The following is a 12728-nucleotide window of genomic DNA, read 5'->3' as shown; positions in this document are numbered from 1 at the left end:
CACAACCTTCTATTTCAATGGAAGAGAAGAAACAGTTCCACAGAGAAACTGAGACCCTTCTCTCAAAATAAAAAGCTTCTTTTACAACAAAAATCATTTATTGTACTCTCGGACTTGCAGGAATGAGTCAACATATTTCCAAGCATTAATTAGCTCAAGGACTACAATCAATTCTTGATAGCAAAACCTCATCCTCTCAGTCAAATCTTGTACACTCCAGATCCCACAGTAACCCCTACCAACCCCCGAACTTCTAGGGATAAGATTTCTGTTGTCTAATTTTACACATATAAAATCTAGACCTCTAAGCTTCAGCTTCTCATTTGTTTCTCAATAGAAATAGACACCACAGGGCATTCTTGTCAGGATTATCTAATGTGCACCTCTTAGTGAGACAAAGCAGCACCTGAGCCTATTTCTCTTTATAGATCATAATGACTCCTTCAGACTTATGCAACTAACTTCTAAATACCTCACATGGGGCAACCAAGTCTCCTCTACTGCCATCCAAAGAATCTTTTTTCCTGGCTACATGGAAGCACTGTCCATCTTAAAGAGAATATAATTATAATGGGGAAAGAAAAAGCTCCGCGGTAAAAGAAAACAAGAAGTTTCTGCATGCTCTGGTTCTCAACTTCTCTTTCTATCAAGGACTATCAGCAGCTGAGCTCCTGATACAGTGCAGAATCTCACCTTGCTGTTGAACAACATTGCATATTAGCACAGTGCTACAGCCAATTCCAGGAAAAAGCATTTGCAAGCCAGGATCCTGAATTAATGTAGACAAAAAGCATCATACAAACAAGCTATGGAAAGGCCTGGTGAGGAAGCAAGCGAGTAGCAATCCAGGAGGCAGGTGTGAAAACAAGGAGGAACACACAGGGCTGTAATAGTTCATCTCCATGAGTCAGGAATAATGGATCCACAATGGTTATGGATGAGAAGACCTGGAGATCCAGTAGTTGATCAAACAAGCCTACGTATCATCTTTTCGCTGTTGCTTAATGAGTTGTTGATCCTATTATCTCCCACTGTTTGAAACCAGGGTTCAAGTATAGCCCAGAAAACATCAAAGATGATGGAAATATTTAACAATTCTCACCATGGTCCCTACCAGCTTCACTGGGTAAGGGACTGGCCTCAAAAATCCTTCCAGCACCATATGCCCAGGGATGAGTCAGAGGGGGGTTTTTACCATGACAAAGCCAGGAAAAGAGATAACAGCAATTCCTGGCCAGAGAAAAATCCAGGAAGCAACTGGGCTTTGAGAAATGCAGAGGGATCTGTGCAAACCACAACTCAGGGGCTGGAAGCCTCACTGCTTGTCAGGCTGATCCCACCAGATGAGGTGGGGATGAAGCCATGGGTGTAGCTGGGAGCCTCATTTACTACTCTCTAGCTATGTTGAAATTGCTGTCTTGTGACACAGGGTTTCAAAGAAAGCAGAACTTTTTGGCCAGTAAGATTGCTGTTTCTGTCATGTTCATACAGCCTAGTACTCATCTGGTCCTCAGGAAAGACATGGTTTAATATAACATCCAGGTTCCCTGACATGTTTCTGGACTTCTTACTGTTTACTCTGTTTTTCTCCTTTTCCATTTTTTTCTATGTCTCTTCAATCTAACAGCTGATCAGAGGCAATTCACTTCCATCTGATAAGATGATGACAGTATTCTTTTTCTTTTTTTTTTTTCCCCCCCAGCTATAATCACTTTGCCGATCATGGAAATGAGCTCCTGTAGTTAATTTTCTTACATGCCTATTTATTCTTTAAATGCCTTGAAAGTAAAATTTAATAGTCTCAGGAACTAAAAGACGGATTTGATTTTAATTCCTGTCATGGCACCCATGAAAATGTCCACATGACAAGATATTACTATTGTCATTCTGCAGTTTAAGCCGTCTGGCTGACTTTTTCTGGTAATGGGATAAATTCACGTAAAGTGAGGGCCGGATCTTCACCTCCACAGAAAACTGCACCTATTCAGCCTACCTTGCCCATTGCCAGTTTAATCCAACAACTTCCATAAGACACAACACCGTTCACGTCTTTGGGGAGCAAAACCATCCCCAGCCCTTTCTAGGGAGGCTGATCCAGGTAGGACCATGCCTAGGGGCTAGTAACTCAAATCGGGATGTGAAGGGCAGATATACCAAACATTACTCCTTCAAACCTCTGCAAGCCACCTTGAGGAAGGACCGAGGAGACACTGTGGCTTCCTAAAACACCAAGTTCCTTGTTTCAGAGCAATGCTCCTGGATGCTGCAAAGAAATGCCCCTACATGCAGACACAGCAGCTCTTGTTTTCAGTTTCTATGGAGAGCATACCATTATATCTGTCTTTCCCGAGCTATCTTTCCTAAAGTTTATCTGCCTGTCCATCCATCCATCCGTCCATCCCACCAATCAGCCAAGTAGCAATCTTCATATTTCTCTATACTATGGGCCTTACTCATTGAAAACCTCAATCCAAGCTAACCTTTTGGCATCACCAGACCTACTTCACACAGTAAAGTCCTCCGCAAGGAGCACAACATGGGAGTGGGCCATAAATAATTTGCAGGTGTGAACAGAAAAGGATGCTTTTCCAGTGCTCTGCAATGGCAGGAGGGCCAAGATATATTATCAGGCACAGAACTGCTTCTGTAACTAATACTTTGTTTTGTGTTACAGATAAAGCAGAACTAAACTAATTAACAATTATTTTTCCTCCCTTCTCACTTCTCCTGGCTTAAAACAACAAAAGAGCTCTTGCATCTCTAAAGTCAATTAGTCACTGGGCTAGAACAGAGGCTTTTGACATTGTAATTAGACTTCATTAATGGATCGCCAAGGGCAGCAAGATGGAAACCTACTAGATGAGCCTCTCTTTGCATTTTCTTTCAGCTAATTACATGCTTATCTTGGAAACAAAAGATGCTGCACACAATGAAAAAAAACACTTATATGTCCCAAATTGTGGAGTGATGGGCTTATAGTGAAAGCCTCCTTGCTGGAGGTTGTAAAATGATCCTTCTGCAGTCGTGGAACTTCTTTTCCCTCTCTTTGCTGCTGCAAATTACATCATCCTACATACGACCAGTCCTTCTCTTCACATTGCCACCAAGTCCCAAGTTCCTTAGATCTTTTGGCAAAATAATTTATAAAATGCTGTCCTCTGGGTATGGAAAAAATCCTTGACCACTTATTCCTTACCTCCCTGTGGGTGTCGAGCATGCCCTCAAAAGACTGAAGCCTCCACTGCTCCCAAAGGCAGGAGGAAAGCTCTGTCTTCTAGCAGAGGTCTTTTACCAACAAGATCCCTCTGGGGAAGCAATTTTCTCATGCAGGTCATTGATATTATAACACAGGGCCATTAGTAATCAAATAAAAAAGTGCTTTCAATTAAACTGAGGGCTTCTAGCTTGGTAACATCTTTCAATAGCAATTTGTAACACTAATACAGTGTAATTGCTGCTAATGAAGGGGTGGGTAGCACACCAGTTATTATTAGGATTTTTCTCCGAGCAACATCAGGCAGTGAAACCTGTCTCAGGCTGTATGAATTTACTGTTCCTTGTGAAAAGCAGTAAGCTTCCTCTCCCTTAGTCCTCTGAGGTAGTTCAGTGAACAGACAGTTTAAGGTGCTAGTAAATTTATGTTGTGCAAATTATTATTTGTCATTTTATGTTCAACTCGGGAAAAGGCTTCAACAAGCCAGAGTACACTACCCTGCGTAATTCCTTTAATGATGAACTTGCTCAGGATCAGAGCTCCGGCAATAAATTGTAAGTGGCTTTATACTTCGGATAGTAATTTGGATTTATTTATTTTTTAATCGCCAATCATGGCAGGAACGCTTTTGCGAGTTTTACAATTGTTGTGCTATTTTACTATTTTGTGGCCTATTCCCACTATTATATACTGCGTAGATTAGACTAGAGATACCAATAAATGCTGAACAGTTATCTGTCCTCGGGTAGTGCTATGTTCTTCGGTGGAGATCAGGTTGCTATCCCTCTCCTCTGGATGGAGAAAGTGAACCCTAACACAGACACAGAGCAGGCGGCATTGAGGCATCGTACAAGGCGATGTAGGGATGGGTTGGGAGGGAGAGTCCTTGCTCTCTAGGGCTATCCTAAGGCAGATGAAGGACAAGGCACACAGGTAATTTTACAGCTGAGCAATGAGGTGCGTTACTTCCTACACCTCTGAGCACACTCACACACCTCTGATTCTCCATCCTGGATGATGGAGACCCGTCCACAGTCGACAGACGGCAACTCTTGGCACAGCCTGTCTGTTAATTCACCAGGAGAGCTCCTGGTGAATTAACGTGTACAGGCATCTCTGCAGACAGTGAGGAACACGAATGGGTATCGCGGTGGTTGCACTGGGATCATGTGCCAGGGCTCTCCAGAGTCTCAGGGACTCTGTTGCTAGACCTTTCAGAAAGGCATAAAATTAATAAACCGCCTACATGGGAGAAATCACTTCCTGACCTTTCACGCAGTCAAACTTCAGTGTAATCACCTGACACTTCTGGTTTTTATCGGTGTACCCACAAATTAGCCACAGTGTCTCACCAACTAATAGGAAGAAAGTAATTACTTGCGCTACCGCTAGAGCTGATAGCAAGAGCTACTTTGGGAAATAAAGGATTAATTTCAAATATATATGTAGGAGATCTTGATAGCAGCAGGTGTAAGGGGAAAAGAAAACTTAAGGTAGTCATAAATGTGGGAAGAGAGAGATACAATAGTAGAAGTGGAAGTATATTTGGAACTGAAGTGCAATCTTTTTAGCATGTAGGACAGCAATGGAAACTTCTCAAACCCAGAGGTCATTTTCTTTTAGTAATAACTGAACAAAGTGAGAAAACTCACAGAGAGAAGATAGCGACAGAAAGATGGTCTTTTTCATGTCTCAGGGGCCTGTCCAAAAAATCAGAATTAGGGGGGGGAAAGGTGAGATGAGACTGGCATTAAGCCAACAAAACTCCATCTGCTTAAAATGGACCATCTGAGACGACACGTTGCAGATCCCCAAGTGCTGTGTTGGGGTGCGAGAGCTGGTGGCAATTTGGCCGAAACAGGATCCAGCCTGTGTCTTCCCGGTCGCCAGGGTGTACCAAGGGGACCGGGATGCTTCTCCTCTCACCACGCTGGCCACTCAGAGCAGCTAGGCTCAGAGAGCCAAGTACTCTTCCAGATGGGCAGTGGGGGCTTTGAGGGCAGGTCTGGGTTACACCCTCACACTCTATAGCATCACGCATTTTTTACCAAAACCTCCAGTTTCTCCATACGCCCAGCCTATTCTGGAAAGCTTCAGAACACCAGACGCTCAGAAAATAGGGAGATAGCTGGCTGGGTGTGTAAAAGGGAGTGTAATAGATGTGAGAGGGAAAGGATCCTTGATTTAAAATGCATACAGCTTCCTGGCCTGGATGAGGCTATCTGCCTTAGAGCATGAATAAAAGAAAAAAGCTGTGCTTGTTCTTTTCAGGTGAATTTTCCCGAGCAGAGGACATTTGGGACAACAGCTGCAGCAGAGAGGGGCTAGAGACGCCCCCTCAGCAGAGCAGCTGGTGGGCTCAAAGGCCCCCACGCTGCGTGCATGCGGCCAGGTGGTCGGATGCAGACCCGCCCTGCAGGAAACCTGGCTCCAGGTGAGCACCCACAGCCTTGGCCATGCGCTGAATGAAGAAAGCGCTCCAGATGAGGGAGATGCAGAGCGGGAGTCAGGTTGGCTTTTCTGACAGTGTCTTGGACCATGGGATGTATCCAGAGGTGGAGAGGGACTGGGAGCAGCCATTGCCCAGTGCCACGTGAATTGAACTGGGAGCATTGGGACCCCATCCCTTCTGTTTCCCCATGCTACACCCTGGTGTGTTCAGTGGAGGCTGACACAACACAGACTCCCTGGCACGCGGGGGCATCCCTTGTCACCAAGTACATCCCTGGGCACCCAGAGGAGCCCAACGCTTGTGCCAGGCTCTTCTCATAAGGCACATCTCCTGCCCCACACAGCGCTGGATGAAGCCCGGTAGGGAACCCATGGTGGTGACTTGGCTTTGGGGAGGTGTCCTGGTTTCAGCTGGGATAGAGTTAATTTTCTTCCCAGTAGCTGGTACAGTGCTGTGTTTTGGATTTAGGATGAGAATAATGTTGATAACACACCGATGTTTTAGTTGTTGCTAGGTAATGCTTACACTAGTCAAGGACTTTTCAGCTTCCCATGCTCTGCCGACTGAGCAGGCTGGAGGTGCACAAGAAGCTGGGAGGGGGCACAGCCAAACTGGCCAAAGGGACATTCCATACCATGGGACATCATGCTCAGCATATAAACTGGAGGGAGTTGGTTCGGGGGGTGGTGACCGCTGCTGGGGACTGGCTGGGCATCGGTTGGCCAGTGGTGAGCAATTGCATTGTGCATCACTTATTTTGTATATTCTTTTATCATTATTACTATTTTTCCTTCCTTTTCTGTCCCATTAAACTGTTGTTATCTCAACCCACAAATTTTACTTTTTTTTTTCCCCCCCGTTCTCTCCCCCATCCCACTGGGGCGAGGGGGGAGTGAGCGAACGGCTGTGTGGTGTTCAGCTGCCTGCCGGGTTAAACCACAACAGGAAGCCCTGCACCATGGCAAGATACACAAAACCCCACAGTCCTTTTGGAGGCAGCAGGATTAAGCCAGCATCCACCTCTGAAGGATGCCCCTTTGCAGCAGCAGGTGAAGGGGAGGGGAGGGGAGCAGTATCAGCAATGCAAAAGCTGCTTTCCAAGAGGGCGAGGGAGCTGCAAGCCAGGATTTCCAGCTCTGTTACAGTGCCGGCATGCTCAATCCTTGCAATATGTCACCGTGGTCACTAGATGTCCCCATCCGAATACAAATGACAACCTGCCACCCCCCCCCCCCCCCACCACACACATACTCCCCCTCACCCCAACCCACACACACACAAAACCAGACCTACACCCCCACGCCATTGCCCGATTGTTCTCCTTGACACTGACAGTAATTAAAGATAACACCACTTAGCCTTCTGTCATTTGCACTGAATCAGTAATGTTTGATTTGTTTAACCTTTGCGTCAAAAAAAGTTAAATAAACAAATAAGCGCCTCTGCAGGGTGTGCAGCACTAAACAGGGAATCAGCGGCAGCCGTGGATAACGTGGGGCTACAGGAAGGTTGCACCGAGGCCATGCTTTCTCCTTGGCCCCAGTTTGATGCACCCTGTTCGTATCCCGCATCCTCTGTGCGCCACCGGGCCGATGGGACTCTTCCCCTGTGCTGCCTTCTCAGCCCTGTTCTTGGAGGGAACAGGAAGGAAAAGATGCTGGTTCCTTCCTGAAACGGTGCTGCACTGAGCCAGACCTGGCAATAACGACTGCTCCCATCTTGCTGTTCATGTTGGGAGCATTAATTAACCCTGAGGTTGATCAGAGTTGTCTGATTGCCCACCAGGTAGCTCCAGGTGAGGGAAAGGGAGGCACAGAGGTGATATGAATTCCCCAAGTCCAGGGAGTCATGTTGGAGGTAGGAAACAAGGATGGCCAAACCAAACAGCATGAGCTGGCCACGAGTAAAGGATGGATGTGAGATTTTCAGTGATCAGAGGTTCAGCACGGGGGGATCACGGTAGGGACACTTGAAGTGTTCAGAGATCAACTGGACACAACCTTGAGCAAACTGCTCTGTGTTTGCCCCGCCCTGAGCAAAGTGCAGAACCAGAGACCTCCAGAGGTCCCCTCCCACTCACACAACTCGGTGTCCCAACATCTCTATTCCAGACTCTTTCCCGGCCCCTGTTTGTAGAAGCCTGTAGTCTGGCCGCCACTGTCTGGATCCTGATGTTACCCAGCTGGCTGTCATCACTCTGCAACGCTGCACAGAAGTCCTTGCAAGAAGATTAATGGCATTACAGCATCCTCTGCAACTGTTGTGTCCTGACCTAAAGCCTGGACCAGCAGGCTTTTGGTCCCAAACCAGATTCTCTCCACTCAGACTTCAGGAGGGCTCAGAAAGCTGCGATCGCCCCTCATCTCCCCGTCTGCATCCCTTAATGCAGTGCATGAGCAAGACCTCATGGAAAGGGGTTGGATGCCTTGCTGGACAGACGCTTTTCTTCACAGGGGCAACCTCCATCCCGGATCTCATACTCTGGGGGCAGTCAGAACATTTTTGCCCACGGTGGGCTGGTTCCCAGACAAGGATGGCGACGCAGGAAGCTGGGCTGTTCCTCCGGCAGAAGCCGGCTGTGGACAGCCCTTGTGGCAGCTCTAAGCTATCCCCTGCTGTCCACACTCCTTTTTCCAACTCCTCTGTCTTGTTCTACCTGGCTGCTTATCTCAGACTTAATACTTCCAGGTCATTTAAGCTGCTTTATTTCCTTAAGGAGAGGCAAGCGGAGACTGTAACTGGAGTTGCTAAATCCTTAGACTTTGACCTCAACATTGATCTGCTTAGGCTGATGCTTTCTGTTTCTCCAGGCTGCGTAGAGGAGGAGAAGTAGCTCCATTTCCCTTGGAGACAGGCTCTCGTTTAAAGGCAGAGGGTGACTCCATGGCAGACCTCCCCACCTGCTCTTGCAGAGTGCCCTCCTTGGGGATGCTGATCTTTAGTCTCAGGATTTATTCAGCCTGGGATCACCTACTCCCTCTTCAGCGACCTGATTTTGTCACGCCAGCACGCAACGTCCCAGAGGGACGCTCTTCTTCCTTCTCTTTCAAAAGAGATCAGAGAACTGATTGGGCTGTGTGACAAGGCTGATCCCATAATACGTCCAGGAACTGCAAGACATCATTTCTCACATCACAGGAAGATAGCCCACGGCCATCAAAAAAAAAAAAAGAGAAAGATGCTCTAATAGCAGGCCATTATCTCATGACAATGTCTCTGTTAACACATGCTAACCCTTCCCATGTGCTTAGAAATCTGAGAAATGAAATGAAAGGTATTGTCGCTAAGGAGAGCTTGTATTTAGTGTTTCTGTCCAAGTGGAGAAATGGGAAGTGGAATTTGAGACAGGAGTCCTGCAGGCTTAAGGAAATAGATTGAAAAATGCATTTGGAGTGCGGAAACAGCATAAAACATGTTGCAGTTTGGCTCATTTGGGATTCCAGTCATACGGGCAGCGACACTGTGGAGGATTTAGCTTGCCAATCAACAACTTATTTATTTCCTCTGAACAGGATATCTTTATTCTGTGGCCGTCTCTGCCTCCGACATCTATGGAGATTGCAAAATCAAGCAGCTTGGCTCATTTTTTTTTGCTGTTTTGTTTTTCCAAAGCAGCACGAGAAGTAGGAAAATATCAATACTAAGGAGAGAGCTCCTTGGCACCATGGGATAGATGCAGACTCATTCACCTCCAGGTCACCCAGCTGTGTCTGGCTCAGATGCAGGGATTACATGGTGGTGAGGCTAGAGCTCAGCTTGCCAGGGATCATCCGCTTGGTCTTGGGTAGAAATATCCGCCTTAGACTGGAGTGGATGAGGAGAGGAGCGAAGCTATTTAGAGGAGGACAAAGACAGACTGGAAAAGAAAATCCAGCTTTCCTGACTTGCGTACTCTCACCGCTTGAAGCAGGGTCCCAGATGCGCACAGTTCACGTCTGGTGGTCTGTGTGAAATGAGTAATGGCCCAGAGCTCAGAGAGCGGCTCTCAGCTGGCTGCACCGGAGGCAAAACCCCTGGCGAAAGGCTCGGGCTGTGGACCCAGAGCCTGGGGGGGGGCCCTGTTTAAAGCCCGACCTCTCCCCAGCAAGGAGTGTGGTACCCAAGGGAATGCAGCGGGGCCAGCACCCCCGGGGTTTCCAACCTCTCTGAGCTGGAGCAAGAGTGTCCCTTCGCTCCCCTCCAGGACCTCTCAGATAGCTCCAGCTTCACGGGGCATCCTCATGGTCTTCCCAGATTCCTGGAGCTCCCAAAAGTCAGAGGCAGTCCTGGTATTTTGTAAACATGAGGGCTGCCCGAGTAGCCTGGGCAACCAGAGGCTTGGTATTGTTTCAGGGGGGGAAACAAACCAAACCAAACTATTTCAAACAGAAACAACTGTTTGAGGTTAGCCCTTTTTTGTTTCGGGGTTTTTTTAAGCTTTTCCAGAACTCCCAGGGTGGGAGAAGGCATTCAAATTCTCCTTTTCATTCTGCTCAAGAAAGAAACCTTTTCCTGCAGTTGTTCCCTCGAAAAAGAACCTGATTTTTTCCACTAACCCTCCCTGAATCAAATAAAGGAAAAGGGTGATTTAAATGAAAGCCAGTGCTCAGAAGGTTTAATACATTAAATTAGATGCAGTGATATAAAAACACACTAGACCTGTTTCTTCAATGAAGTATTTCGATAAAAGATCTCCCTATTAAAAATGCATTTTTGACATTGTTTTTCCCTGAAAATATTTGAACTCTACTAAAAAAGAAAAAAACTTTCCAAGAAGAACCATCAGAAAATAACTCTGGATTCAAATTAATGTAGCATTATGTTTTGTTTGGGATTTTAGAACTGGAAAAATAGACTTTTTTGCAGACAAAAATACAGTAAATGCAAGACAGTGGAGAGGAAGGCCACACACCAGAACATTAGCACAGAAAAATGTTTTTTGCTTAAAAAAAATAATAATATCGGGATTCACAGATTAGGTTGAAAAGAAAAAAACAGTATCTTTTCAATGTGTTGAAACATAGCCAGCTGTTTGCATTTTGGGTTTTTTTCATCTTGTGTCCCCCCCCCCAAGTTTCACGTTCCTCCCACTTAAAAAAATGAAATATAGTATAACAAAATAATCTCCCTCACTTGAAACACTTCTAACCAAAGGTTTTCCTACCTCATTTTCTGTGGGAAAGGTGTTAGTTTCCTGAAGAGCTCTGTGATGGCCCAAGCTTCCCCGTGGTCAGCGGACCTCTGCCTTTTACACCTCCTGGCAGCCAGCCTGCTCACAGCTCAGTCGGGGTAAAGGCTTCTTACAGATTCTAAAGGACAGCTGCTTACAAAGATTAGCACCATGAATTTCTACTAAACTAAGGTCTCATGCTGCAGGACCTCCGAAATGCTGACTATCTTCAATTCTCCGCGTTCCTTCAGTTTCAGTTCACCCCATTGCAGCTTCAGACAGCACCATCTCCACTTTCGCACTGTTCTGCAGTAGACCCCAAAACATTTTACACGCCCCACCATTGCAGCATCCCTTTCTCACATCTGGAAGACTGAGAGGCATAAGCGGTCACAAGGCTCAACAGCATCAACAGAGCTGACAACAAAACCCAAGGTCCCAGCTGTGAGTACGAGGTCACCTCTAGCAGGCTGAGCACCTAAATTGGCGCATCAGCCTCTCAGGACCCAACTGAGTTCAGGTGATGATGAACTGGGTGCTGCCCTCTGACAGGACAGAGAGAGATGCTGTGCCCGAAGAACTCACAGCCTCACTGACAAAACACGACTGTGTGGTAAAAGGGCCACACAGCAGAAAGATGACAGACCTGCCACAGGCTTGCCTGGCTAAAAAGGAACGGTCCGCAAAGCTACTGTAACCTTCAGGAGAGCACTGAAACCTCCCCGAGAGAAGTTTCTGAAGGAAAAAAATGCTTTACGCTTCTATTCAGGGGGTGAAAACCAGCACAGGGCATGTCACAGTTAAAAACTAAGGTCTATAGGTGTTGCCTAGCAAAGCTAGTGCCTAGGCTTCAGTGGAACTAGTGTGACCCAGAAGCCTCATTCATCTTTTCTGCATGGGAGTCAGTCCCACCCAGAACGGATATGTTTTCTTTCTTTTCTTTCACTCATTTGTCTCATACTTCTGGAAAAAAACAAGATAAAATATCAGTCCCTTTTTAGCGTGGGGCAGAAGGGAAGGAATCTTATTGATAATAATAAGTGCTGATGAAGAGGAAGCACATCTGCAGAGGATACTTTCCAATAGATTATTGTCTGCTGGGTGTCGCCGGCCCATTTCCTCCCATCTGAATTCTGCTGGTGGAAGCACTCCCGAGAGACACAGCTTCACATCTGTACACAGCACCAGAGCTCAGAAGAAATGTGAATCCTGGCTTTCAAATGCCAGTAATGAGAGGAGAGCGGGGGAGTAAGAATTGCTTCTTTTATTAATCAAATTCCCCCCTCCCATCTGCACCGCCTGCCATCATCCATTCCGGAGAGCATCGTCTAAGCGCGAGGGCATGCCTGCCTAGCTGCTTGTGAAGTCTATTGGTAGAGTAGCCTCAGGTACCATGTACTCAATTTGACAGTGCTACCACTGCCCGGGCTCTGGCAGCTAATGGAGGACTTTGTTTAGCTGCCCGGGGGAGTGATCCATCACACAGAGTTCGGGCCTGACTTCGAATGGAGGAGGCCTGGCTCGTGAGAATGGTAGCAATCAGGGTACCTAGGGAAAGGACAAGGAAAGAGAAGCGTTCGTAGTCATCTGTTTAATCATCAGCGATTCCTAACCCGTCACCTCTCAGCACCAAAGTGCTGAGGTGCCCGAGGGGAGAATGCAGCCTAGGGCAGAAGCAGACTCGCAAAGAAGAAGCTGTCAGGAAATACGAGGGAAGAGCAAATCATCTAGGCAGGGGCAAGGTCAGAAATCAAAGATCTCCTAACGTTCCCTGGCAGAGGAGGAAAACCAGCTTCAGTTTGTTGCAAGGGAAATGGATATAATGAGGATGTCTTTGCAGGGGAAAATTGTAGGAGCTGGGCCTCAGCTGGGTTTCCAGTGATGCTCCTCTTGGTGACTGGTGGCTGACATCA

Source organism: Aptenodytes patagonicus, chromosome 21 (genome assembly GCF_965638725.1).
Source record: "Aptenodytes patagonicus chromosome 21, bAptPat1.pri.cur, whole genome shotgun sequence".
NCBI lineage: Eukaryota > Metazoa > Chordata > Aves > Sphenisciformes > Spheniscidae > Aptenodytes > Aptenodytes patagonicus.
The sequence above is the reverse complement of the archived record's forward strand: the minus strand, read 5'-3'. Positions refer to the sequence as shown.